At 30.5% G+C, this 26,066-nt stretch overlaps 1 protein-coding gene across 4 annotated transcripts in view; it reads left to right on the forward strand.

Moving 5' to 3' along the window:
* LOC118190303 (nucleoside diphosphate kinase 5-like) overlaps positions 1 to 26,066 on the forward strand; it is a 599,363-nt gene that overhangs the window by 529,265 nt on the left and 44,032 nt on the right. For 3 of the 4 annotated variants that reach the window (XR_015040846.1, XR_015040848.1, XR_015040850.1), the window contains one exon: positions 8,706 to 8,806. The gene's annotated coding sequence lies outside the window, so the exon portion shown is untranslated. Of the gene's footprint in view, positions 1 to 8,705; positions 8,811 to 26,066 lie in introns of all 4 variants that reach the window. The other variant, XR_015040847.1, reaches the window with a different exon arrangement.

Raw genomic sequence — 26,066 nt, forward strand, 5'->3', positions numbered from 1 at the left:
ATCTGCATAAGTGTATGCATGTTTCTTGCATTGTGATAAAACAACGGTACCGAAAGCCATCAAATTTTGAATAACTTTCGTCTCCACCCGAATGTGGGCATCTGGAAGCCCAAATTTGAGATTTGTTTTATTATCTATTTTATATTTTATAAAATTTTGACGAATTTTTGATTAACAAACTCAGTGATTTCAAATCGAGCAATGGCAGCACTGTACGAAAATATATATATATCTCCAGCGCGCGAGACTGTATTGGAATTCTAAAAATATGCTCTTTTTAAATACTTTGTGGTACTGCTGTTGAACTGAATTGTATGGTTTAAGTGCGAAGAATGTGCTATTTAATTAATAAGGTAACACACAAAACGTTAAAAAAAAACTCCCGTTTGGGAATATATATATTTTTTTTAAAGATATACGTACGTATGTATCCTAATCCGGCCTTTATTTTAGCAGTCGTAGGTCGTAATCATTACTTCCAACTACAGAAGTCTTTTAAATGCCGAAAATATTAATAATTTGGCAATGCCAAATTAAAAATTAATAAAAAAAATCGACAAATAGTAAAATCTAACAATTAATGCGGTCTCCTTGTTCCTTTATTTATATTTTAGAAAGTTTTATACTCGTTACGAAAAAAAAATAAAAGAAGTGTGATTGCTGAATGACAGAAATTGATAGGGATATTTAACTTCGATGTATGCAATTCTGATGTTATTTTCAACTTACCATGAGGAGGAATCGGTTAGTTAGTATATTTCGAGGAAATAAGTTTAAATGAAATGTAGCAAAAAATGTGTATAATTTAATACGCCGTGTATGAAAGTCCAGTGGTATTCACGTCAGATTTCTTATGCTTAGAGAGGTGTATGCTGAAAGAATTTCTTACTATCATTTACAAGTTTTTTCCCGCTTTTTTTATGTATTTTCACTCTAATCTTAAATTATTGAAATTTTTTTTCATTACTTTTTGTAAAGGAAGAAATAAGTAAATATTTCTAAAAAAATTTTTTTTATTATCTTTACGTTTCTCTTTTAACTATTAATTTCTGATAGCTATCTAAAAATGAATTTAATTAAGATGATGATAGTTTTCGTTTGCCGTCTTATCTCATTAATTAACACTAGTAAAATTTTCATCTTTCTTAAGTAACAGAAATGCTTTCTCTCTTTGTGGAAAATATTAAGAATTAAAAATTTATGTTAGACATATGAATATTTTATTTTTATATTACGTATGTCATGGAACTAAATCAAATCTACCAGAGATATATCGGTCATAAATATATATAATCTAGCATACCTATCGCATGAATGAGAGAATCAAATCAGAGAGAAAAGGGAAAGGACGAAAATTTAAATTTTTCATAAGTTTATTGTTAAATAAATGTAGTTTAAACTATAAGTCAAGCTAAAAAATAACTATTCCTTTATTTGACGTAAGAACCATTGAAGAAAGTATTAACTTAAGTTTGCAATCACTGGATGTCGAATTTTCAAAATATTCTCATACCTGGCATTAGAATGCCTATATCTGCAATCTTACCTTGATATTCATATATTATTTTGCGTAAACATTGCAATATCTGTATTTTTAAACATAAAAGAATTTATGTGACTTACGTGTATTAAGTGTTGGGATTTAAAAACCATAAAATCTAAAATTCTTGAAAAGTAGTAGTACTACACACATCCTTTTATCGTGTATCAGCCAGTGACTCATACGTAACTCATACGTGGCCAAAGGAACTCAATTTATCATGTGCTCAATGAGCCATGCCAAGCTAACCATAATAAATACCGAAACTATTCAAGGATTCCATAGTTGTTTTGATTCTTGCTTCTGTTTTTAAGCTTCTTTGTTTTGAGTAACTCGCTTTGTTGGTAAGTTCAAAAGAAGTATTTAACATTTTTTAGGCTCGTGATTGAATGATATGCGCGGTATAACTAATAGAAAAGCAATTCAAGTATATTTTATCTTTATAGTAACTTATACATGCGGACATGCGACGGAGGACTTTGGCACCACCCCTCTATCAATACGGTTAATCGGTATAGCGCCACGTCCACCTTTATCTAGATAACCATACGTGGTAATTTTGCTAATACACTAACACATAAACATACATACAAATTTGGTACTTAATACAGTGGCGTTAAAGCTAATTAATGTTAGACACTGGATAATACATTGCCATGTTACAAAGTGTATGCAAAAGCATGGATACGGTAGCATATATATATAACGTGTGTACTCATATGTTGAGTACACTATGATCCTTTGAAGCATTATCATTAGATACACAAGACATGTACATACTGAAATATTAGGTGAGCAATGTTATGCTGGAATAAGTAATTAGTACAGGGAATTAAAAGTTAGACCCTAGATTAGTACTGTGTGGTACAGCGTCTTGCTACTGGATTATTTGTGCTGTTTCCTAAGTACATTAACCAATGTACAAAGATATTAAAACACGTGTATTAGGTACACAGTAATCAGTGGGTAGTAACTAATACAGTAATACCTATATAAAGGGATTGTACTTTTATTCAAGTAAAAGAGAGTTTAGAACACAAAATATGGAAAACAGATGTATACTTGGCTCATTGTTGACAAGGCAAGGTATTGGGCATATCAGGATAAGAAAAAGAATGAAACAGTGTGCTTTGTGACCAAGGGCCAAGGCGTTGTCTTACGGAGTGCCTTTGCTTAATTAAGCAAATACCTCCACATCATCGTTGAGAAATATGAAATAATTCAGAGTAAGCATTGACAAAAATTGCAAAAGAAGAACCGTTACAGGTTTAAAGATCCAACAAGTCCCCACAGTGGGAAGAGAAAAGTCTTTCAAAAACTCTTTTACGTGAGAGGTTGCAGGCGAACCCCCGCTGTGGCAATTGAGCACTACCCTGCGAAGATATGAAAATTTTTCCATGTATTCAATTTAATTTCAGTGAATAAATATATCATAATAAGTATGATAAGTAAGGTCAAAAGTGGAAAACTCGTTGGTAAGCGAAACACCAACTGTTAACATGAGAAATACTTGGCGAACATGTATTATTTTCAACAACCGTCTTAGATACGATGCATATACATTTAATCCTCTTTAAGACAACTACCCCTGGCTTTATGATTTGAGTGTTGTGTGGAGATGGTTATGGTAGAGGAATAATGTTCAATACCGACACGCTTATGTTTTGGAAAAACTGGTCACTTTCAAAAGTGATCATCTTTCGGCAGGTGGTCACCAACGGATAGCTATATAATTTATCAATTACTTATGTTGTAAATCACAGGAGTTAGTTGTATATGTAATATATTACATGAATTAGAAATATTATATAAAAGTAAAAGCATAAAATTTTCAGAATTGTTTTTAAGGTACAGTAGATGTAGAATTCAGCAAAAATCGACCATACGAATAGAATTTTCTAATTTCTTCATAAAAGTATTTTTATATTGGTGTGATAGCATTAAAATAATTAATTATTAAATAAAATCACTTTTTTAAAGGTTCTGAAACGTTAAATATGTGTGAAAATAAATGTAAAAATGTATTTAAATGTCCCCTCCCCTTTCAGAACGATATTTTCACTTTTTCTGTCTTCAAAATGTTCTATGCTTATTAATTTTTATTCAAAGTGCATACAGTGTGTAATTTATATTCATGATCCTATATATAACAAATCATGAATATACATTTTAAAATTCTATTTCATATAGATTATAAAAGCCCAATTAATTATAGATCAAATTTTTGTCAAAAATGTTTTTCTGCGAAAATAAGTATTTTTTTTTAATTAACTTTTCATGAAATTCTCAAATTAATATATTTTTAAATGATTATAAAGTAAAATGTAAAAGGATTCTTAAAAAACTGAAAGGCATGGAGCACTTTTGAATTAAAAAAATAATTTTATGAATAAAACATAAAATTGAAACTACTTTGGGAAAAAATTTAAAGTATTTGACACACTTACATTAATGTGCACATGCGTGCAAAATTTAAATTTTTTATCTGTATGAAAGTTATTAAAATATTTAAATGCCCATAGTCCCCTTTAAGTGCTCAGTTAGTTAAGCAAAGAACGGATATAATTACAATTTAAAATTAAAATCTTTTTTCAATTCGAATGGCATAAGGTAATGGTGTGATAAGGAAAAGTAAGGAAGTTGCACTCCTCTATTTTTTTAGTTTTGGCTGCAGGTACTGACTTTTTTCCACCCCTACCCGCCAATAAAAAGCAGAATTAATTTTTCTTTTGTGAAATGTTAAATTATATATATATATATATATATATTATTTTTATGCGCGAAGAAAATCCCATCACATCGAATTAGAAATTTATTTTTATGTAACAGACTGTCGCGTATCATATAACAATAGTTGCCCATTCCCATGCAGTAATCTTAATTCTATTTGTTTTTTATATACTTAGTTTACTTGTTACACATATGGGTATTAGAAAAAATTGTATTTAAACAATAATTCGTGCTTGAAAGTGTTCTTTTTATTATTTAAAATAATTAAAATTACATATTAATTAAAAATATTCCTAAAGTAAATTAAACTGCATGTTTGGGAGTATTCAAAAAATAATTCTACTCAGTTGACTACTGTAGCTTAAATATTAGTGTACTTAAAGTAGATTGATGAAGTGTATTTTTGAAAATATTTTTATTAAATGGTGTTTTGTAATTTTTGCTGTAAGGTATTTTGTCTCAGCTTCAGGTTTCCCTGATAAATTCCTATTAGAAATTGAAACATTTCTTGGTGGTGATCATTATAAATTACTCGTATTTACATCGTTTTTTGTTGAAAACTTAAGTTACCTAAAAAACTTCATTAAGTGTATTTATTTTTTATATTAAAAATAGCATGGCAGATTATATTAAAAGCCTAGTTTTTGCTAGTTTTCTAGTATTCTTTTAAAAATTCGCGAACAATTTCTAAATAAAAACAGTTTAAAAATTATTTCTAAAAAGTTATATTTGTAAAAATTGATATTCATAAATTAAAATTTTAAACATTATTAATTAAAAAAGCCATAGTGTTAAAATTTCTTGGACAGATAAAAGTGACTGTAAAATGATTAGAATGCATGTTTGCTTGAGAGCATTCAAGTCTTTTAATAAACGTCTTTTACTTTCACTTCCGTTAGCAAAAAATTTACCTTTCTTTTTTTGTAATTAATTTTTTCTCCTTTTCTCTCTTTTAATCAATTATTCAGAAAACTCTAATGCCTCCTAAGCAATTGTTATGCAGTAATTTAATAAAAATTATTTTAAAGAGATCTCGTTAAAAATCTCACAAAAGTACCGGATCTATGTATATATTTATGAGAGATACGTTTATGGTCTGTAACATATTTGTCAATTGTTTTCAAATTTTATAGACTTGGGGGGGACCATAAAAGCTATAAATTATTTTTTCTAGAACCTTTAAAGCTGTAATTTCTATATGGAATCTTTATACATTGAGAGAAAGAGATTAGAGCTCTTATCCTCAGAAAAGTAAATTTTAAAAAATGCATTAAAAATATGTCAGTGTTACATGAATTTTATGTGAGAAATGAAAAATAAAATCATTATTATTTCCTTAGAACTTTGTTGCATATTCTTTTAGATAGCAGTAACAGTAAAAATTTTTAAAAAAATATGTGGTCCATGTTGTATTTAAAACTGTTTTCGAATTTTGATTTGGACTTGTGGAAGAAATTTCTGGGAATCTGAAGATTTTCCGGAACAGAATTTTAGAATCACTGAAATATATTAATACTCAATGAATGCTAAAATCGACAATTTAAGTTGCAGTTTTGTTGTGAAAATGTGTAATAGCGAACTAAGTTTTCAGTCGTGTTTATGCAACTGTGAAATCACCATATTTAAATTAGTCTAGAATAATGTTAAAAGAATATATGTTTCCTTTTTTTTTTTTTTTTTTTTTTAATGATTTTTATCTGGAAAAGGGGGCTTCTTATTGGATTGATGATTTTTATCGGGGAAAGGGGACTTCTTATCGGATTTGTTCACTTGTTTTTGATTTTGCATTGTATTAATACTAACAAATTCTTAGGTGAGATAATGTTTTGTTGTGTCTGAAAAGTACAACGTATGCCCCAAGCGTTAAGAAACTCTTGATATCGTGTAATATTGACTGATACAAGCATTATTATTTACGTGTTCCCCCCCTAAATCACTACACAGAAGGGAGGGATGCCTTCGTGGAGGACTTTCTAAGGAAAACTGGCTTGTATTAAGTTACACGTGGGAAAAACACGAAAACACCCATACAGCCAAGCCGTTTGCGGGATTCGAACCTCGGACCCAACTACCAGTGTTGAGGGACTCTACCACTTGGCCGCTGTTGTGCCACTGATATAAGTAAGAGTGATTTTTTTTAATCCAGAAAGTTCCTGTTATTTTCACTAATGAAATATGTGAAAATTATTAAATTTACAAGCGTATTAAATTTTAAGGTTCATCAGACAATCTATGAAGAGAGAATCTAAAGAAGAGAATATGCAAAGAGTACACAGAATGCTTATCCGTAATATATTTTTATTACTGTGTAAATAATAATTATAGTTGTTTAAATAAGTACTTTTTTTCGATGCCTGAAAAGTATTTAAACGTATTATATTTCTTACGTGATAAATCATTTAAATTGTAAGATCGACGTGATCTAAATTCAGTCGGTCTCGTTTCTTTTAGAAATAATATGTAAATGACTCTGAAATGTTGATTCGTCCTTCCTTTATGTTTATTTGCATAATTGACTTTTTCACTCAAGAGATTATGGTACCTGTAATTACTAAATAATTATAAGATTTGTGTAATGTGCAAATATTTATTCACACCCTTCAGTAACTTTAAAGGACTTATTACGTAGTATATAAGAGTGTACCTTGGAAGAAAGACTCATGTCTTTTCCCCTCTTCCGTGTAGAAAACAGCCATTGATTTCTCATTTTTTCATTATAATAATTATATCAATAAGTATAGAATAATCATCTACGCCCCGCCTAAAGCGAGTTTCCGACTCTTTGCTTCGAAAAAACTGACCAGTCATCCGCTAATATACTTCGATGACTACTACTCAGTGTACTTCGATGACTATTAGTACACCTACACCAGTGACCACTGAGATATTAAATTGCCTTTGGCCATTTGAATGTAACCCTTTTGAAAGGTGGAGGGGGAAAACCTAAATGTAAAATCTGGTATTAAATATGAGTTATAAAATTATTGGATAACAGTGTCACAGTGTGTTTTGCTGTCTTTCAAGAAGTCTTAAAAAATTGTTGAATTTGTTACAGCTATTTGTATTCTGGAAAAATTTAATGTTTATGAAGTAATAAAATGTAACATGAAACAATTTTTCTCACACTTTTGCCATTTCTATTCAACATTACTGAGAAAGAAGCTTAATGATAACATCGCAATGTATGTAATACATATACTACACCCGCTTTTCTCAACTTTCTTGCGGAGTATTTGAAATGATAACTCCCTGGATACCTATAATAACATTACATAACTTGAGCCAAATATATTTTTATATGGCTAATCATATATAGTTGCCTATTCGATACTGTTTGTAGCGGAACCCTTAATTAATTCGCTCGGAATGTTAGGGTTCCGTTAAATCATAGTCAAGAAAAGGCGAGTTTATATATGACAGTTGAATAATTTTCATGAAAATCAGGTGCACGCGTTCAGTTGGTGATATGCATGATAGCTGAATTGAATGTTCTTCAAAGTATGTGTTATCTTTTAAATGCTAATCCCGTCAATAGTTATATATTAAATCTCCAGAATTTTGCTGAACTTTAAAGACCCTTATAACCTGTAATCTTTTTGTCAATTGTGTTAAGATTGTTAAACATTAGTGTATCTGTTCCATGAATGAAGTTCAAAGCATCTAATTTTTTAATTTGTTGTGCTGAATACTGTGGTACTTTAGTATCATCTTAACCAGTTAAGTTAGCAATTTTAAACAGCTTTAGCTGTTATTCATTTCTCCAATACTGCTAAGAGATGTTCAATTTAAAATGACAAGTAATTAGATTTACTTTTTAACAGTGATAGAATGGAGCTACAGATTGCTGAGTAAACTGAGATCGCTGGTAGTTTAAATTCCAACTTCGATTATTTGCAGGTTTATATTGTTTTTACGTGTTTGTTAATCATCTGAAGTGTTATTCTTTAGTTAAAATATCCAACTTGTTGCGTTACACTTAATGAAGAACATGGTATTTTGGAAAACATTGAAATCTTTTGAAAAATAAATATCCACTTTTAATTTTCACTAGTTAGCGTTGTTCAAGTCCTTTAAAAAGGTATTCCTAGTTTGAAAAATAGCCCTTGCATGAGCTAACCGTTTCTCTCTCTATGTGTATTATTTGAAAGCTAAAATATTTTATTGCTCATCATCATTTTGTCAGGAACCCCGTTTCCATAGTTTTTTTTTTAATATTATAATATTATGTGTAACCTATTAAGAAGAGGAAGGTAGGATAAAATGTGATTATTTCAGCTGTCTGATATGCATATGTATAAATGTAGATGGGTTTAACGTCTGAATAGTTTTTTTTAAATATTTCGTGAAGTTTAATTTTAATACTCTTGATATGTAGATGATGTGTAACATATTTGTTACTATGTCATGGAATTTTAATTGCGTTCTTATGTTTTAGGGACTTATTGGCGGAGATTTCATTTTGGAGGAAATGAATGAAAAATCCTCAGTTTGTCAAAGTTCTTGTGTTAAAAGCACTACTGAAGTCCGTTTTAAAGTGTAAGTAAGTGTCTTGGTTGTTATTTTCACCCTTACTATTCTCATTGCTGTTCTCGGGAAATACTGAACGTTTTTAAATTGTTGCGCATTTAGAATTGCAGCTTTATTTTCTGAAAACCTGGAAAGTTGGAATGTGGGAAACTCTTCTGGAGTTCTTGCAAGAACTTCCAAAAAAAAAAAAAAAGTCAAAATCCCTTCTTAAGAAGATGGATGACTATAATAATAAATAGTAATTAGCGTAGTAATAAATATAAATTAATATATTTAATTTCTATTTATTAGTACGATAATTGCCTTGTGTTATGTGATTATTATAATTTATTATTATAGTTATCGAATTAACAGTAAGCACTATAAATTACAGCAAATTGAAATGCAATAGTAATTTATTACGTATAATTTATTATTTTTTCGTGATTATTATTGTTATATTTATTTACACAATAAGCATTATAACTTAATTCTGCAATTTTCAGCTCGTTTGACAAGTCTAGCTAAGCTATATAACTAAATATTTGTATTATTGTTTCATATAAATGGATTCATCGAATTACTTTAAATTCAGCTTACAAGTTTTGAACTTCGGTTGAATTTTTGGAGCAAAATATTACCTCTTGGCTTATACGCATGTCAGATTATATTCAGAAATTAAAAATTTTACTGGAACATGTGAGAGAATTTCAATTGTTGATATTAAATTTAATTTTTTCTCCTCTTAGCAATATAACATTTTATTCGATTGTATTCATAAACAGACAAAATTTGCATTCGATTTTACAAATATGACCTATGGAGAATTGTCTCAGTTTTAATCCACTAACAAAAAGTGGACCATAGATATTCTCAGGCCTCCCGTAATTATGCGGAAATATGGGCCACTTTTTAACACGAGGAGTCGAAACAGAAGCGTCGACTTTTTGCATCATGTCACGCATATGGAAATTCAAAGTTTGTCTCAACCCCCAGAGCTTCAATTCTGGAATCACGAGCCTGAAAAGTTTTTATAATTAAAAAAATAATAAATTTTTGACTAAAATTATGTAGCTGAAGAAAGATGTAAACAAATGAAATGTAGATAGCATCATGTGTCTTTAATTGAGTTGAAAAAGTTTTGCTATTGAAATTCGTTGTGTTTTTTAAAACTGAAAAACTAATTTTTATTTCATAAAACCACTTTTCATGCTTCTACAGATATTAAAAAATTCACTATATATTAAGTTTAAAATTAATTCTTCATACGGTAAATAATTACAGTGTGTTGGAAACATTCAAAGGATTAACATTTGCGTCGGTTCTAATTAAAAATCTCGTGAAATTTTGCTTTACAAACCAAACTGAATATTTTTAATGGATGATAAAAAAGTGAAAGCAGACTAATTTAGATATTGCCTGTACATAAGTATGAACAAATGTTGTCTTAATGATTGAAAATCACACAAAGTCCCCCTTCTATAATAAAATGCAGCAAAGATTTTGGATTATTTTAAACATTGTTGATAAATCTATAAATCGGGTATCCACAAAATGTTTTCTTGTGATTGCTGAGCTCCTAGGCTAATTTTTATTTAAAATCCCTCCAAAATATTTTCTGTTAAAATTTTTGTTTTTTACGTATCTTTTGCAAACTTCTGGCAGTTTTAACCAAATTTCATCATTCTTGATTTTGTAAATTACATTTGTCACTGTTTATTACAACCGCTTTGGAGCCCACCAGCGGCCGAGCGGTAAAGTCGCTGAACACTGGTAGTTCGGTCTGAGGTTCGAATCCCACGAACGGGCTGGCTGCATGGGCTTTTTCGTGGTTTTCCCCACGTGTAACGTGTATACGAGTCAGTTTCCCTTAGAAAGTCCTCCACGAAGGCATCCCTCCCCTTAGACAGATAGCCCTAGTGTACTTTGCCATAATTAAACACACCTACATACATATAACTGCTTTGGAATGGATTTGTTTCTAGAACAAATTTTAGTTTTTATTTTTAATTAATAAATGTAGGTCGTAAAATTTTATTAATTTTTTCCAGACTTCTTCCATAAATAAATTTTAAAAAAAAGCGATTGATCACGTTAAATTCTAGTTTGTTCCCTAACGCAAAGCTGTAATTTTACGCGATCTCCCTCCCTCTTTATTTGGTTGTTTTGTTTGTGTAGACTTGCCAGGTTCTCGCTATTTGCTTATTTTAGCTATTATTTGTATTAGCAGTTGGTGCACATTATTGGAATTTTTAATTTTTGAATTTTTATTTCTGTTGTATATATACAGGACCGTATTTAGATTTGATGACCTAAGCTATTTGATATGTGGGGCCCTTTTTAAGGAATATGGAATTTTTTTTAACGGGATATGGGACAAATATTTTGGTAGGCCCCTCAGGAAAGCGGTAGTCCTAAGTTACAGCTTATATGTAAGTTCAATACTGTATGTGTAATTTTAAAAAGAGAAGAAAATCGTATTCATATGCTACAAAGTAGAACAAAAAGGAAATTCATTTAGAACGGTGTAAACAATCACTGCATAAAATTGATATAAGTGTATATTTATTTTAAATCGAATAGTTTTGCGATAAATTGAAAAGTAAAACAAAATATTAATATATTCAGGTATACCCAAGCAGAACAAAAATGAAACTCGATTAAAATAGTGCAAATAATCTTTCCAAAAGTTCGAGAAATGTGGAAAACATTTTTGTTTTTAGAAATTAAAAATTAAATGTGTTTACCTTTCCGGAATATTCAGAAAATAAATATTAAGATAAAAATTAGTTAGGAAAACCGAAGCAAAATTAGTTGCCTACTCTCGAAAGGCCAGGAACGAAATAGCACTTGTCTAAATTTGTTTTTAAATGCAATCAAAATTGAAAGCTACTTGCAGCTGAAGCTAAAGGGGGAGAAAAATTCGAAAACAGTTATTTCTTACAATAACTATTCATTATATAAATTAACTCATGATTGACAGTTAAAGAACTATTTAACTGATTTATACAGCATGCAAAATGCTATTTCTGCAAAGACACAATAAAATCATTTGTATCACGTAATATACATTAATCATTTGTGTCCTGTATACACGTGTAATGTAACCATTAGAACAGTATTTCAGGCCAGGGGAGACGAAAATAAAACTTTTTCTTGACATACTTCTTTTTACGGGAACATTTTTTAAATCTCTGATCTGACCCTTTGAGCTGTAACAACCGACCAGAGGAATTTCTCTATATTTGGCATTTCTTCGATTTTAATTTGTTTTATAGATTTTGTACTGGGATCGGGAATATAGCTGTTTTATGCGGCCCTTACTTATTTATTCCTAATGGGAAAAATCCTTCTTCGGTTATTTTCATGTAGCTATATAAGTCGGGCGGTCACCTCTTCCTCTGTCAACTTCAGGTCCTGGGATGCGGACTGTAAATCCCTCAAAGGCTTCAAAATGAAATTTGGCTAACATTAATTTTATTTTCTTAGCTTGAATTTCCAAACACGTTTTGCAGTGTTTAATTTTCTTGCGAACAATCAGTTGATTAACACATTTTTCCAATTGGTTCATTACATTACTAACAAACTGAGTTTTCACTGCATTCTAATATTTGTTCTTTACTAATTTCTTTATTAACCTTGTTTTTTCGCAACCAGCTTTTATTATCAAGATGGGACAGATTGACTCATTTTAGTCAAAGTACCTCCTTTGGAGTGGATTGTTGACAGTCCTGTTCTAGTTGCACAACCAAACAGAAACTTGCAAGGGCACCTCAGAGTAAAATGCTTTGTTTTCAAAAACCGAATAAATTTTAACTCAGTACTCCAGTGCACTAGTTGTCTTGCTCTCATGTCGTCAACGTATTTTCCTGATTTGCTTTTTCAACACTGCCTTGGCTTTGACTATGTCTTGGTTTGCTATGCACAGTCTAGCTCCTGTCAGGTTACTTTTATGCCATAAATAAAACTATTACAAATTTTTTTTTCCATCACCCGACTATAATACATATGAGATACCAAATAACAGTAATATGTCAAGGAATTGTTTTACAGCATCTTCCGCTAGCTTCGTTTGAAGAGATAGTTTCTATGTTTCCTAAATGCTTTCCATGTTCTTAAACATAGAAATTAATAGCATTAGTATTATATAACACTTTACAGTGGATTGAAAATTGTATGCTATTTCTGACAAGCGGTTCTCACTTCACAGCCTTTTGAATTCAGAAAGTTAATTATAATCATCCTGTACATCGCAATATAATTGCTTATATTAACAAATAGGAAGGGAATCATGTCGGTTATTTTACACATTAACGGGATCGTTAATTTATGAAATAACTAACTAAAGTGTGGAATTTTTTACACACTTTAACAGAGTTGATCTGCTATTTCATGAAATAATTATGTTTTCGATGGAATAACGGATATCACACTTTTAATATATATAGAGAGAGAAAGAGAAAATTTGTGATATTCGTTTGCTTTAGTTGAAAGGAACTCTCATTTCAGTAAATTTAGTGTCTGAATTTCACATGAATCTTGACATTTCAAATTGCGGAAGTGACGAGAGAGTGCCGTCAAATTCACATACGATTTGTTGTGTCATTCATACTGTATTTTTAGCAATTCATTTCCTGTAGCATACGATTGTGAATCATTTTTGAAAAGTTAATGTAACGTTTCGTTATCGTGTTTGAGCCCATTCTAATTATTACTACAGAAGGCAAGTAGAAATGTTTTAAGCTGCTTGTGACAGTAGAAATTTAATTGATCTGTGTAGCATGTAACGTGAGATAGGTTTTAAAATGAAGAAGTTTATTTTATTTTTATACCGCGCGGCTATTGTTTTAAATAGTTCTTATTTGTGGTATTCGGATAAAAATCTCTCCTCCAAAAAAAGTCTGTTTTTATTGAGCTTTTTACTTATTTGTTGTTGGATAGGAAATGGAGGAATTCTTTTACTTATTTCTTTTTTACTTTAAATTTGATTTCAAGTCTATTAAAAGGAGACTTTTACTTCTTATTATTTAGTTTACTAACAGCCTGTTACTGTTCAAATTTGTGATATTATTTTTAGGCAGAACATCTGCAGAACTAAGATAAGATATTTATAAGAGCAATTACAAAAATCCAGTCATATCCTGAAAATAAGGTGATCTCGCAAACATGATGAGTTGGAATTTTCGAAGATGTTTTACAAGAGTAAAAGACTAGAGCTTTTTTATAAAACGACTGCAGTTATATGAGCCTGGTACTGTAAAATCCCGCGAATTTTTAAAATATCCAGGCTTTGAAGTAAAACTAGGTAATGTGCTTGCTTGTAACTAAAGAATTAGTGATGATCATTGTATGTATGAATGAAACAACAAGTTTTAAACTCACAAAGCTCTTTTTCTTTAAACTGCTCTTGCCAACTATATAACCGTAGAAAATTAATATTTTTTTAATCACCTGATGAAATATATTTTTTTCCTAACGCAGTCGTAATAGATGTTATGCCGCGAGTTGGTATTCTCATTCTTTTATGTATTTAATGGTAATTGTAATTATAAAATACATTAAAAAGCTAAGAATTTTAAGTTAACGTTATTTTTTTAATTTATTTCATCTGAAGTTAAGTTTTTTTTAGGTATTTCGTAATCATGATGTCTATAATTTTTGAATATTAAATGATCAGAATTTGTTCATGTGGCTGATTTCCCTCTGATATCCCATTCATTTCGAGCTTTCCCATTTCAGAATATCTAAAGGTGCCATTTCAGCTTTCCCCCCTTCTGCATGTGATTTGGTTGAGAGCATCAAAGATCGTACTATTTTAGCCTTTCTGTTCGTAACCTTTCATTACAGTTCTTACAAAGACATTGGAAAGGGAAGAGCAGCTTGAACTAAATGAGGCATGGAAAGGAAAATATATTATTTGTTTGCGAACCACTATTAAATCTATTAGATCGTAAAAAATCCATTGCTCTATATATGATTCAACATAGCGATGAAAATAACATTTTTAAAAGTCTGTAAAATAATAAATCTTATTTTATTAAAAACTGTAATAACTGTAATAATTCATGATTTTCAAGATGACTTTCAGATTTTATGTTTACTCTAAGTGAAAAGCCTGAAATGGGAATCTCTGTAACCCAGCCCATCAAAAGAGGCTGAAGTGGTACGATTTTAAAAAAAAGGCATTGACCGGGAAAGCCTGAAATAGGACATAACCGATTTTCATTTTGATTCTTTTTTAGGTCAGGGCTATAGCCAAGAAATATGTATGTTGACTCCCCTTTTTTCCCCTTATTCTTTCATATACATATGGAGAGACAGCTCTAAAACGAACGAACAGAAGTTTTATGTACTATTCGTTCGGTCTTGGTGCGGATTTCTGTCATTGATGAAAACTGCTATTTGCGATAGCTTCCTACTGTACTTTTTTTTTAATACAAAAAGAGAGAGAGAGAGCTCGTTGAGAGAAAACAACAGAGCGGCTATAGAAGATTGTTATTATTCATTATTTTAAATTTCCAGTAAACGTTAAATGCTAGTTGCAAACGCTTGTGATTAATTTGTGAACTATCATGTTTATCAAATTTATGGTTATAAAAGGCTAACTAGTGTGCAGAGGAAGCATTTTTAAGAAAAACTACCAGTCTCATTTGATTGATAACGAATATTTTATAGAACAAAGCAACTGAAAACGAAAGATGTGCAGTGTTTCCAAAACCCAAATATGGTGTCTGAATTTAGTGGGTTAATTTCAACAATGCTTTAATCTGCTATAATGTTCATAGCAAATGAGGTAATCCACTTTGCATTGCAACATCTGAGTGCTTTACGGTCTTGGAACTGACCGAGTTGTATAATTACGATTACTAGTAAATGTTGTGACATAATTGCTGAAATGAATTTGCTAGCGATGATGTATCTCTTATCTAAAAGTAATCAATAAAGAGCACCGTATTGTTAAGCTTAGATAGACTCTACTCTTCAGACTCAACTTAGAAACATAATTTTGCTGACTTTATGCAATTATAAATATCTTTTTAGTCCTTTAATACGTATTCTAAAGCATGTTTCAGCTGAAGAAGTGACTATAAGAATGCTGTGATGTTACATGTGTAATGGTAACTTTTAAGATAATTATATATTCTTTATTATATATTTACATGGCAACAAAATTACGAATTTCCTATTATGTTTTTAAAGAGAACGTAAAATAGTCTTCCATGAAGCCTTTGGCAAATCGGGCTGCTAATGTTGATGTTTCTTATTTTCCTGGGGAGGGGGGGGGAATGAAAGAGAAGTTATAGGATAATTTGGGAGGGTGGGCTTCTGAATTCCAAGGTTTCAGACCCAGTCCTTGTGATCTGAGGCGGCAATCATGCATTGGTTGTGATCTAAAAATAGGTAAAAGTAATAAAATAGGTTATATATATATTTAGTTTTCTCGTCTTACCAGATTATTTTATTTAAATATTCTGGAGCTGAGAAGAGCAGACAAGGTATAGAGACTGTGATAAAGAAATTTTAATCATTTTAGCACTGATAAAGAAACTGAAATTTCAAGTAAGAGGAATGAATTTTATATATTTTTCTTAATATAAAAGCAGCGGGTGACTAAAAGCTTGAACTATGTGAGCATTAGGTGACAATGAAACAAAAGCCGTATAAAAATATATTTTTAGAGCAATACAAGATTCTAAGGGGATTTTTGTATTTCGTGGCATTAATATGTAATAGTAAAAGACGGGAATTCATTTAATTTTATAAATTATTGTCGTAGGTGTTTCTTGAGGATTCAACCGTGATTTTTTCCAACATTTTTATTTATTTATTTATTTCTCAATACTAATAAAGTATCAAGCTATGTTCTAATATATGCTGCTCTATTCTCAGTCGACATAAATTTATTTGCGAATTTTTAAATGAAAAATGTACAGATGAAGTCAGTTATACAATGCAAAAATAAATAAAGAAAAGAAAAAAGAATCTGAAAGGTTTCAAATTTTAAATTACGTCCAGAGGGACGTTCTTTTAACGTTTTTTGTGTTACCTTTATGTATTAAATATCATGTTCTACGTACTCAATCGTAAAATTAAGTTCAACAGCAATATCCTAAAATAATTTTAAAATGAGGATATATTTAGAATTTCCGATACAGATTCTCGCGCTGGAGATAATTTTTTTTCTCGTACAGTGTTGCCATTGCTCGCTTTGAAATCGTTTAGTTTTTTAATCAAAATTCGTTGAAGTGTTACAAAATATGAAATCGATAATAAAACAAGTTTCAAATTGAAATTAGGGCTTCCACATGCCCATATGCTATGGAAGATTACGTTATTCAAATTGTGATGGCTCTAGGTACCGTTGTTTTATCACAATGCGAAATCCATACATACATTCATGAAGTCATTCAATAAATTCTTCATTATTTAATTTTTTTAATATAATACAGGGCGATAATATTTGTTGGCAACAATTTGAAAAGTGATTCGCCGTTTATAGTTTTCAACGCAAAATACCAAAACGAAATTAATAGTCTTCTTGATAAAATTGCCTCTTTGGACTAAAAATGTGTTATAGTGTATTTTTTGCACCAACATAATTTTTCCCTTCCCTTCCTCCTAAAAATTCCCTGTTCGTTTTGTTACTTTTCGAAGCATGTATATTCACGAGCTTTTGTCTTGAATATGTTTTTATAGTTGTCACTTTTATCAAAATAAATACGTAAATTGTTTAAAGAAAATTCAGCAAACTCAAGATTCCCATTAACTCTTTCACGTCGATTTTTTGATTTGTAAAAGTATTTAATTTTTTAAAATTAAATAATAAAATGACAACACAAATATGCAAGAACAATTTTATTTTATTTTATTTATTTTACATTTTCAGAAACTTTGCATGGGACACAAATTTCCCGTTAGGTTCCCTTAAATCCCGCCATCAACTTCGTGTTCGATATATTTTTGATGACTACTTGAGCTTTCCGGATTCTTCTGAAGAAAGTTACTTACATCCATGTCGGATTCTGAAGTCATCTCTGTGGTTGAAGGAGCATATTCGAAATCACTATCTGCATCGTCTTCAGACTCATTCCAAAAACGTCAGCAAACTGTTGTATATCTCTGTCGTGTAGCTTCCTTTTTCGGAAAAAAAAAATATATATATACATATGTTGAGCACACAAACAACAAAAAACGACTGGAACGCATAATTCGAGAGGGACATATATGTCTCATGCAGAAATTTTCAGCAAGAAAAAAAAGGGGGGAATAAAAATGTAATAATTGACTTACTGTTCCATTTTAAAAGTAATTGGCACTTTTAGCCACCGATTTACAGTAAAACAAGCATAAAAAACAGTGAACAGACTCGCTGGTATAGGTTAGGATACGTTCATTTGTCGCTGGATGTAGACTGGCTGAGAGAGCATGGCGAAATTTGCGGGAAAGCTTTAGTCCAAGTCCAGTACTGGAGTAGAACACAGATCCGCGCGTTTGTAATAGACGCGCTTGTGGTGTAGATGCAACCATCATACTTACTTAAACTTTCAAAGCAAGCATATTTCGTTCATTCAACGCAGTACGAAATATTTAAAGCAACCATATTCGTTCAGTATTTTAAAATACGTGTGCATATTATTGACATCAGCATTTGGGTATTCTGCTGTACAAATATTCTTGAGAAAACTTCTATAAAATCATTAGAAAGCTTTATATTTTCATGCTAATTGTATATGAGAAGTAACATAATGTAAATAGACACCACCTTTCCTAAGTGGACGATTTAGCTGAAGCGAAAATTTTCACTCACGGGGAAAGAGTAAAAATTTCTAATGTTAAAAGGAATGAAACTACCATTTTGGTTTTAGAAGGAGTGATAATCACTTTTCAAAAGAATCAGGAAGTTTAAGAATGCTTATGAATGATAAAATACTTATTGAAAACTGGATTGTTTTAAAATATTCAAAATATGCTGTAATGAGTTTGTCTCTGTTTGAGGAAGTTCTTTATTGTGACAGAAATATTATTGCAATATTTTAAAGACGTAAATTGAATTTTTTGTATTTTTTTGTTTCATCTGGTTTTCAATGGTCTTAAACTCAGATTGAATGCGGGCCGAATGCAGGTTATGAAAACAACCCGAGAGGCCACCAATTTTTCCCCTTTTACAAAATAAAAAAATTAATTAATGAATTAAAAAGTATTTAAAAAAATTCAATTTTGTTTACTAAATATGTATTAAAACATACTTAAACAATACTAATAATGTCGTATCTAAAGTTTGTTACCTATGAGACTTCCCCCCCCCTGGGTACACTTTATAATTCAAATATATTAATAGCTTAATGTTAAATCCTTAGAATGGTATTAATCATTAAATAACTTAATTTAATTTAAGCTAAACGTAAACTAATCATAAAAATTTTCCCCAAGTTTTCTGAGAAAACTTACCAAGTGAAACACAACTTTACAATAAACAATGACAGTAGTATAGACCAGGACTTGAAAGTTTTTTCAGTCGCGACCCCTTTTTATCACTGAGATATTTTTCGCGACTCCAGATATTAAATATAAAATAAAGATATAAAAATAAATATCCTCGCGGAAATAATTTATTTCTTTGGTAAACGATTTACATAAAAAGAAGTGTTTTAGGATTTATTTTACCCTGCTGCTGTGTTCATTTCGTCTATACACACATTGTGGTCGGGTCCAAATGCACCCAATGCTTCTTATTTCTATTATTAACTGTATTTTTATTTATTTATTAGCAAAATCAAATGAAACAGTTTCATATGACATAAAACACAATATTTTGTTGGCGTTCTTATCAATATTTAATTCAAAAAATAAATGCAAAAATACCAGAAACTTACATTTTTCACACACAGAAAAATTAAGTTTTAATTACATTGTACAAATTTTATTACATTTATCAGACATCTTCGGTATTAGAAAACAATAGTAGTAATTTAAACAAAAAATGCATACATATTTTTTCATTTTTATATTTTTTATTTTTTCATTTATATATATAAACAAAGTTACCTGCTTTATATTTTCAATGTAATAAAATATTCCTCACTGAGCAACTGTAAAAGTGCACTTTGTGCATACTCGATTCAAGTGAGACTTACATATGTATTTACCAACGTCATGCATACATTTTGAAATTTATCGTCTGATGTACATAGATAACAGCGACCTCTTTTCCTCTTTGTGCTCGTCGAGCTCTGTGTTTTGGAAGCAGAGTTTCCAAAGTTTTTTCACTTCCCTTTCACACTTTTCACTAATTTAGCTGCAGCTTCTTGTTCTGTGAGTACACCTCTTCTACAAATATGTTTTGTTTTATAAACGCCGTGCCTAAAGCTTCAATGAAAACTCGTCGTCTTATCTGTGATTTTTTATTCCAATTAGGATTTGTTGCCAAGAATAAAGTATGTAGGAATTTACAGCTGAAGTATCAAGAATATTTGAAAATACGACTGGCCACCTATTAGTTTTTCTTCTACAAGTATAGCATGAAGCCATTTTATCAAAGAGTTAAGCACCTTTAGTAGAATTATAATCAAGAATTGCTTATGGTTTTTTAGATGCTGAAGTATCAGCTTTTTTTTAGAGTATAGTTTGCTTTGAATAATGACACCTTTGTTTTTTTGGGGAGGTTTCGCAAGCAGTGTGTCATTTGTGAAAACAAATGTTGATGAATAGACTGATATTTAGTAAATCACTGAGTAGCTATAGATACTCTCTCTTCACCTTCAATTTCATCGAGCAAAAATGAAAGCAAACCATCTAAATCCATGCGATGTGTTGACGCATTTTTCTCTTTTTGATCACTACTTTCAGATTCTCTCTGACTGCGATTAATAACTCGGAATCTTTGCCATGCTCTTAATGTATCATCCGGCAACGACGATTCGACTAGAGGATATAACATCGCCGCATATTTATCTCTAGCAACACCCAGAACTTCTAACGCTCTTAGTTTCGATTCTAAGTTATCATAGAGTTTTCGTAATGAAAATTTCTGCTGAGAGTTTTTTAATAATACTAACGAAAGTAGATCTCTAACATAGACTTCTATAAGAAGGTCTTCTTTCCCAAAACGCGATTGCAGTTGTTCTAAAGCTTTACTATAACTTTCGCCACCGGGCGGAAAGCTTTTGATTAACTCTTCAGCAGATGACCCTTTTATCATAGACTGAAAATTTATCATGATCATCTAAATTGGGATCATTATCGATCTTTTTAAACTGGCCCCAAAATCCTAACCAGCTTTTAATATTCCCATCAAAAATCGGAAGTTTAAGCTTAGGATAACGAATAGTAGCATTTTGAGTTAAGCTTTCATTAACAACAGAACCGTTTTCCTTTTCAGCTAAAAGCGAAACTAATTTACTTTCTACCATTCTCCACTTATCAATATAGCATTCCGACTCATCAAACTCGTTATTTATCACAGTTTCATCTTTTTCAATTTTAATCAATTCTTCTCTATAAGTCTGTTCTATTTCAATCATAGGTTTTGCTTTGTCCTCAACTAATTTAAGTTTCGAAATTTTTCCGTCTAAAGATAAATCATTTTCATTCTTCTCAAAATCATTTAAAACTTTTGTAAACAATCTCCTATATTGAGATCGTTTGCACTTCAAAACATCCATTATAAATAAACGAAAAAATTCTACTTACAGATAACAGTCCAATCAGCGGACGCCAAATGTTCAAAAATTCTCACCAAATTTGTTACCTCAAGAACTATTTATTACTCAAAAATAACTATCCATATCTCTTTAGTTATTTATGACTCTACAATAATTAAATAGTTCCTTTATTCATACTCTCAAATGAGGAAAACAAAAGTTACACTTAATTCTCTAAAAAAGAACAACATCATAGTATGTTGCCATTCTCTGAAAACATAAACTTTTACAAAACATAGATAATAATAATATGAATAGATAATGAATAAAAAAACCTATAAAGAAAAGAAAACGATTACATCTGCTTGAAGCTCGTGCAATATTACTCAGAGGCTGCAGTTACAAAAAAATATAAACAGAAATATTAGAGTCAAAATATTGTTCAAGACCATAAAGCAAATCAAACATTACCCTGATCTTTCTCACGTGGCTGCTTTCTTGGCTTTCCAAGGTACGGTTGAATATTCCACACGTAATTTGTTTCATTGTCGCATAGAACCCAAAACTTTATGCCATATTTTTCTAGTATTTTAGGCATATACTGTCGGAATGGACAGTTTCCTTTGAACGAAACTAACTTTTCATCAACTGTAATATGTGCACTGAGATTAAAAAGTTTTGGCAGTATTTTCACCCACGGTATCCCATAAATCCAGAATGCCCGCAAACTTATCATTTTGCCTCCTGCAGGAACGTGTTTCTCGATCATCAAATCTCAATTTTTTTTTACTCTATAAAAGAATGCTTGCAAACTCATCGTGGCCCTGAAAATAGCTCTGCCTTTCTTTGCATCCCACAAACTCTCTGTACATTCATTACAGGACTTGAATACACCAGCAAGCAAAACTAAAGCTATAAAAGCCCTGAATTAAGAACTATCAATTTCTTTCCACACATTCCCAGACACACGTTTTCCTTCCATATTGAGTTCACGATGACAATTTGCTCGATTTCTTTTGTCACAAACAATCTAAAAGCAGACAGTTCATCATGAATTCTTGAAATAGCGTATCTAGTAGGTCCAGGTGTAAGGTTCAAAATATGCTTCAAGGCACGTCTACTTGCTTGAAAAGAATCCTCACTTCTATACTGAACTGATTTATCTTTGAACATATAAATGCTGTCCGTAAAGTCATTTTCTGGTTCATCGTCGTCCGAAGACAATTCAGAATTCTGATTCCGACACAATGTCTTCGTAATCTGAAGCAGTTAGTGACATATCATCTATTTCTTCCATCATTGAATTTTCTATATATAAAATAAACCCTGTTTTAAGCTAGAATCTGTACTATAATTACTTGTTACTAGGAACTCTCTTCATAGCTGCAAACGCTTTTCAAATGGAAAAATGAAATCACTGAAAAAAACTTTTACCACTTCTCATTGGTTATGACATTCATGCGTCTCTAAGAAGAAAGGTTTGAGGGAAATTCCCTTTTTTGGAGTAATCTTTTGGAATTTTTCGCTGTTTCTAAGTGTAAGTCTAGACTTTCTGTCACCGCTAAGTTTACAGAAAAAATATATAACCATAAAACAAATATTATGTCTATATTCATAATAAACATTAACAATAAATATATTTTCGACTTACAAATATGTGTATTTTTCATATTACAAAGAGGAAATTGTGCTTTTTCTTTTTGTATCTGTGCATTTAGCATTAGGGTCCAAAAGGACCCTAACACAGTTCACGTAAACTTGGACCCTAACATGGTTCACGTAAACTTTTTTTTGTGACAAGTAAAGCCTACTTCGTTGCAATCAAAACAAGAAACGAATATATATCACAGAATAGTAAACTGATCACATTAATGAAGCCACAATATAATAGCCATATTATTTTTAATTTTATCACAAAATTAAATTAATTTTGGGTCAAAATGGACCCGAACACAGCAGCAGGGTTATATAAAAATTAAAGAAAATTCTAATGAGATAGATTGCTCGTGTTCTGCTGCATAACAAATTAAATGTTGGTGCGATATTTGACACTGCTGGACATACAGCATCTTCAACATGTTTTTGACATTGAACGACATTTGATTTTAATTAGCGTAAAAGCTGAAAAAGTAGTTTTATAAAAGTATGTGATGTTGATTGAGAGAACATTTAATGCCATTTCAGAAATAATGAGAAATGTGGTTCTAACTCCAATCCAAAATTTATCAAGGACTTTTGTGAAAATTCAGTTTTATGTTTGAATCACTAGATAGCTTTACAAATTCCTTTTGCACTTTATATAACAGGTAATTAAGCTCATTAATATCAATTAATATAATTTCTTTATAAAAGTGTTATGAATGCAATTTCTTTAAATTCAACTATAGAATTGAATTTTCGTGACCCCAAAATTTCGATTTGCGACCCCATAGTTTAAGAAACACTGGTATGGATAATGGAATTATATTCAATAGTTATAGCATTTGTCTTATCTATTAAATTTTTCTTTGAAGCATAAATAAAAATACATATGTTTATATTGTAAGTAATTATAAACTTCTTTATGTCTTACTGTAGTTTGACTCTTAATGCACTCGATTCTAATTAAATTTGCAGCCTTCAACAGAAATTAATCTTCATCACAGATAGTAGATGCTCATATGTCAGTCGGGTTCTTTTCTTATTAATTTTTATCTTTGCAAAAGGCTGTTTGTTAACATGTACATCTTTTCCAAAATAAAGATATTATCTCAGTGCAAACAATTTGTAACTAACTGAAGTGTACATGTTTGGATAAGTGCGAATAAAAGGTTATAAATAACATATATATCTTCAAATTTTGATTAAGGTTTATGTCACATAGTAAATTAATTAGCTCCATTTATAGGTTTCAGGTGCGTTATTTATGTTTGTTTTTAATGAAAGTGAAAATAATATAAACTCGTGCTTTAAGCAGGTAAAATCTTGAAATCTTTGTAACATTGTATTTCCAACAGATATATAATTCAAATATCATCGCGAACCATATAAAATTGCTTCGGGGGGGGGCACCAACTTGAGATCACTGCATTAAAGTATCTATGCTGACTTTTTTCCTTTATTATCCGTCATATGCCTGTAGCGTGCTGTATACATATTTTTCTAACAATAACAGTTATGAGCATCTTTGACAAATCTTGTCAAATTTTTCAGTATAAATTAAATGCATAAATACATATCAGCATTTTGTAAAATTTTTATTTTGTTTTCCAGATGTTGGTTGTATTGAAGTATTTTATGAGCAAAATACAGGTTTGAATTAATTACTGAACACATTAGTATTTGAAGTGGAAACTTTTAAAGTGAAAAAGAATATTTTCTCACCTAAATACATAATTAATAAAAATATATAATTATTAGTTATTGTGAAAGGTTGATTAGGTAATTAGGTAGATTAGGTAGTAGTCTGTGAAAAATTTAGTGGTAGTTTGTGAAAACTAAGCCTGTAGTGTAGGGGTTCTTGACCGGGAGAATTCCCCATTAGGGTAGAATTTCATAGCTTCAGGGGAGATTTGTGACCAACCTTTTATTTCCCTATTGAATATTCAGTTTTGTTTTATGAATATAAATAAAAAAACTACTTTTATTCAAGTTTTCGTAATTCGCAATATTTTCTATACTTTTTTTTTTTTTTTTTTTTTTTTTTTTTTTTTTAAGGAATGGGGTAATGATCTACCAATTGTGAAAGTGGTGCATGGGACAGAAAAATTGTGAACTACTGCTATAGTACATCTAAGATAATCTTCCCCTGTCGAAGAAAGATGGGTACTGGTGTAAGTTAGTTGGAAGCTTATGCTTTAACTGAATTATTGCTTTGTTGTGGATGTAATTATCAGGTCAAAATGTCGGAGCGTCATTTTCGATTCAAATTGTATATTAGTCTCAACTATGCAAGGAAAACTTATATGCGTTAGGTTATTTTTAACGTAACAAACTTAGGTCATATTGTCTGCGATTTTACAAAATTTGAATTCAATGACTAAGTGATGAGCTTGAAAATGAAGCGAAAGGTTTTAAACAACTAATCCACATATTTATTGAAATCATCAGTTATCATTACAGAAATAAGAACAGCCTTAATTAAAAGCATTATTCGAATTAAAGTCATTTTTGTTGTACAGTTTTCTGTTTTTAATTGGTGAAATGATCGTTTTAAATTTTTCGCTAATCGTAATTAGCATGGTACTGGCCATAGGTAACAGCATCAAGTTTACATTATTCGGCTTAAATCTTTATGTGAAGTGTAATGAAAGTATTATTTGGAATTTTTTTTCCCAAAAACATGCCGTAGTAATAGCACAGTGAGAAAGGTGCTGATTTTTTACACCTGGAAGATAGATCCTTTTGCTATCAGAATGAATCTAGCAATTTATTTTTCTTATTTTAAAATAATGCTATTCTGACAAGATCCGGAAGAACTTTTGTCTAATAAGTTAAAATTGTGGGTTCCCTCCCATCTCGAATAATTGTTTCCTTTGTCTGAAATAATTTAAAATTTTGTCTTCTTATAATCAATTGGCATTTAAGGTCTGGAAGTTTTGTAAATATTAACAAGTGAACTGTTTGCTGTTTTTGAAAGAATAATTAAATCCAATTAAAAAGAAAACAAA

The sequence above is a fragment of the Stegodyphus dumicola genome, chromosome 4 (genome assembly GCF_044657685.1).
Source record: "Stegodyphus dumicola isolate Sdum_Otavi_A_Nest chromosome 4, ASM4465768v1".
Classification (NCBI taxonomy): Eukaryota; Metazoa; Arthropoda; class Arachnida; order Araneae; family Eresidae; genus Stegodyphus; species Stegodyphus dumicola.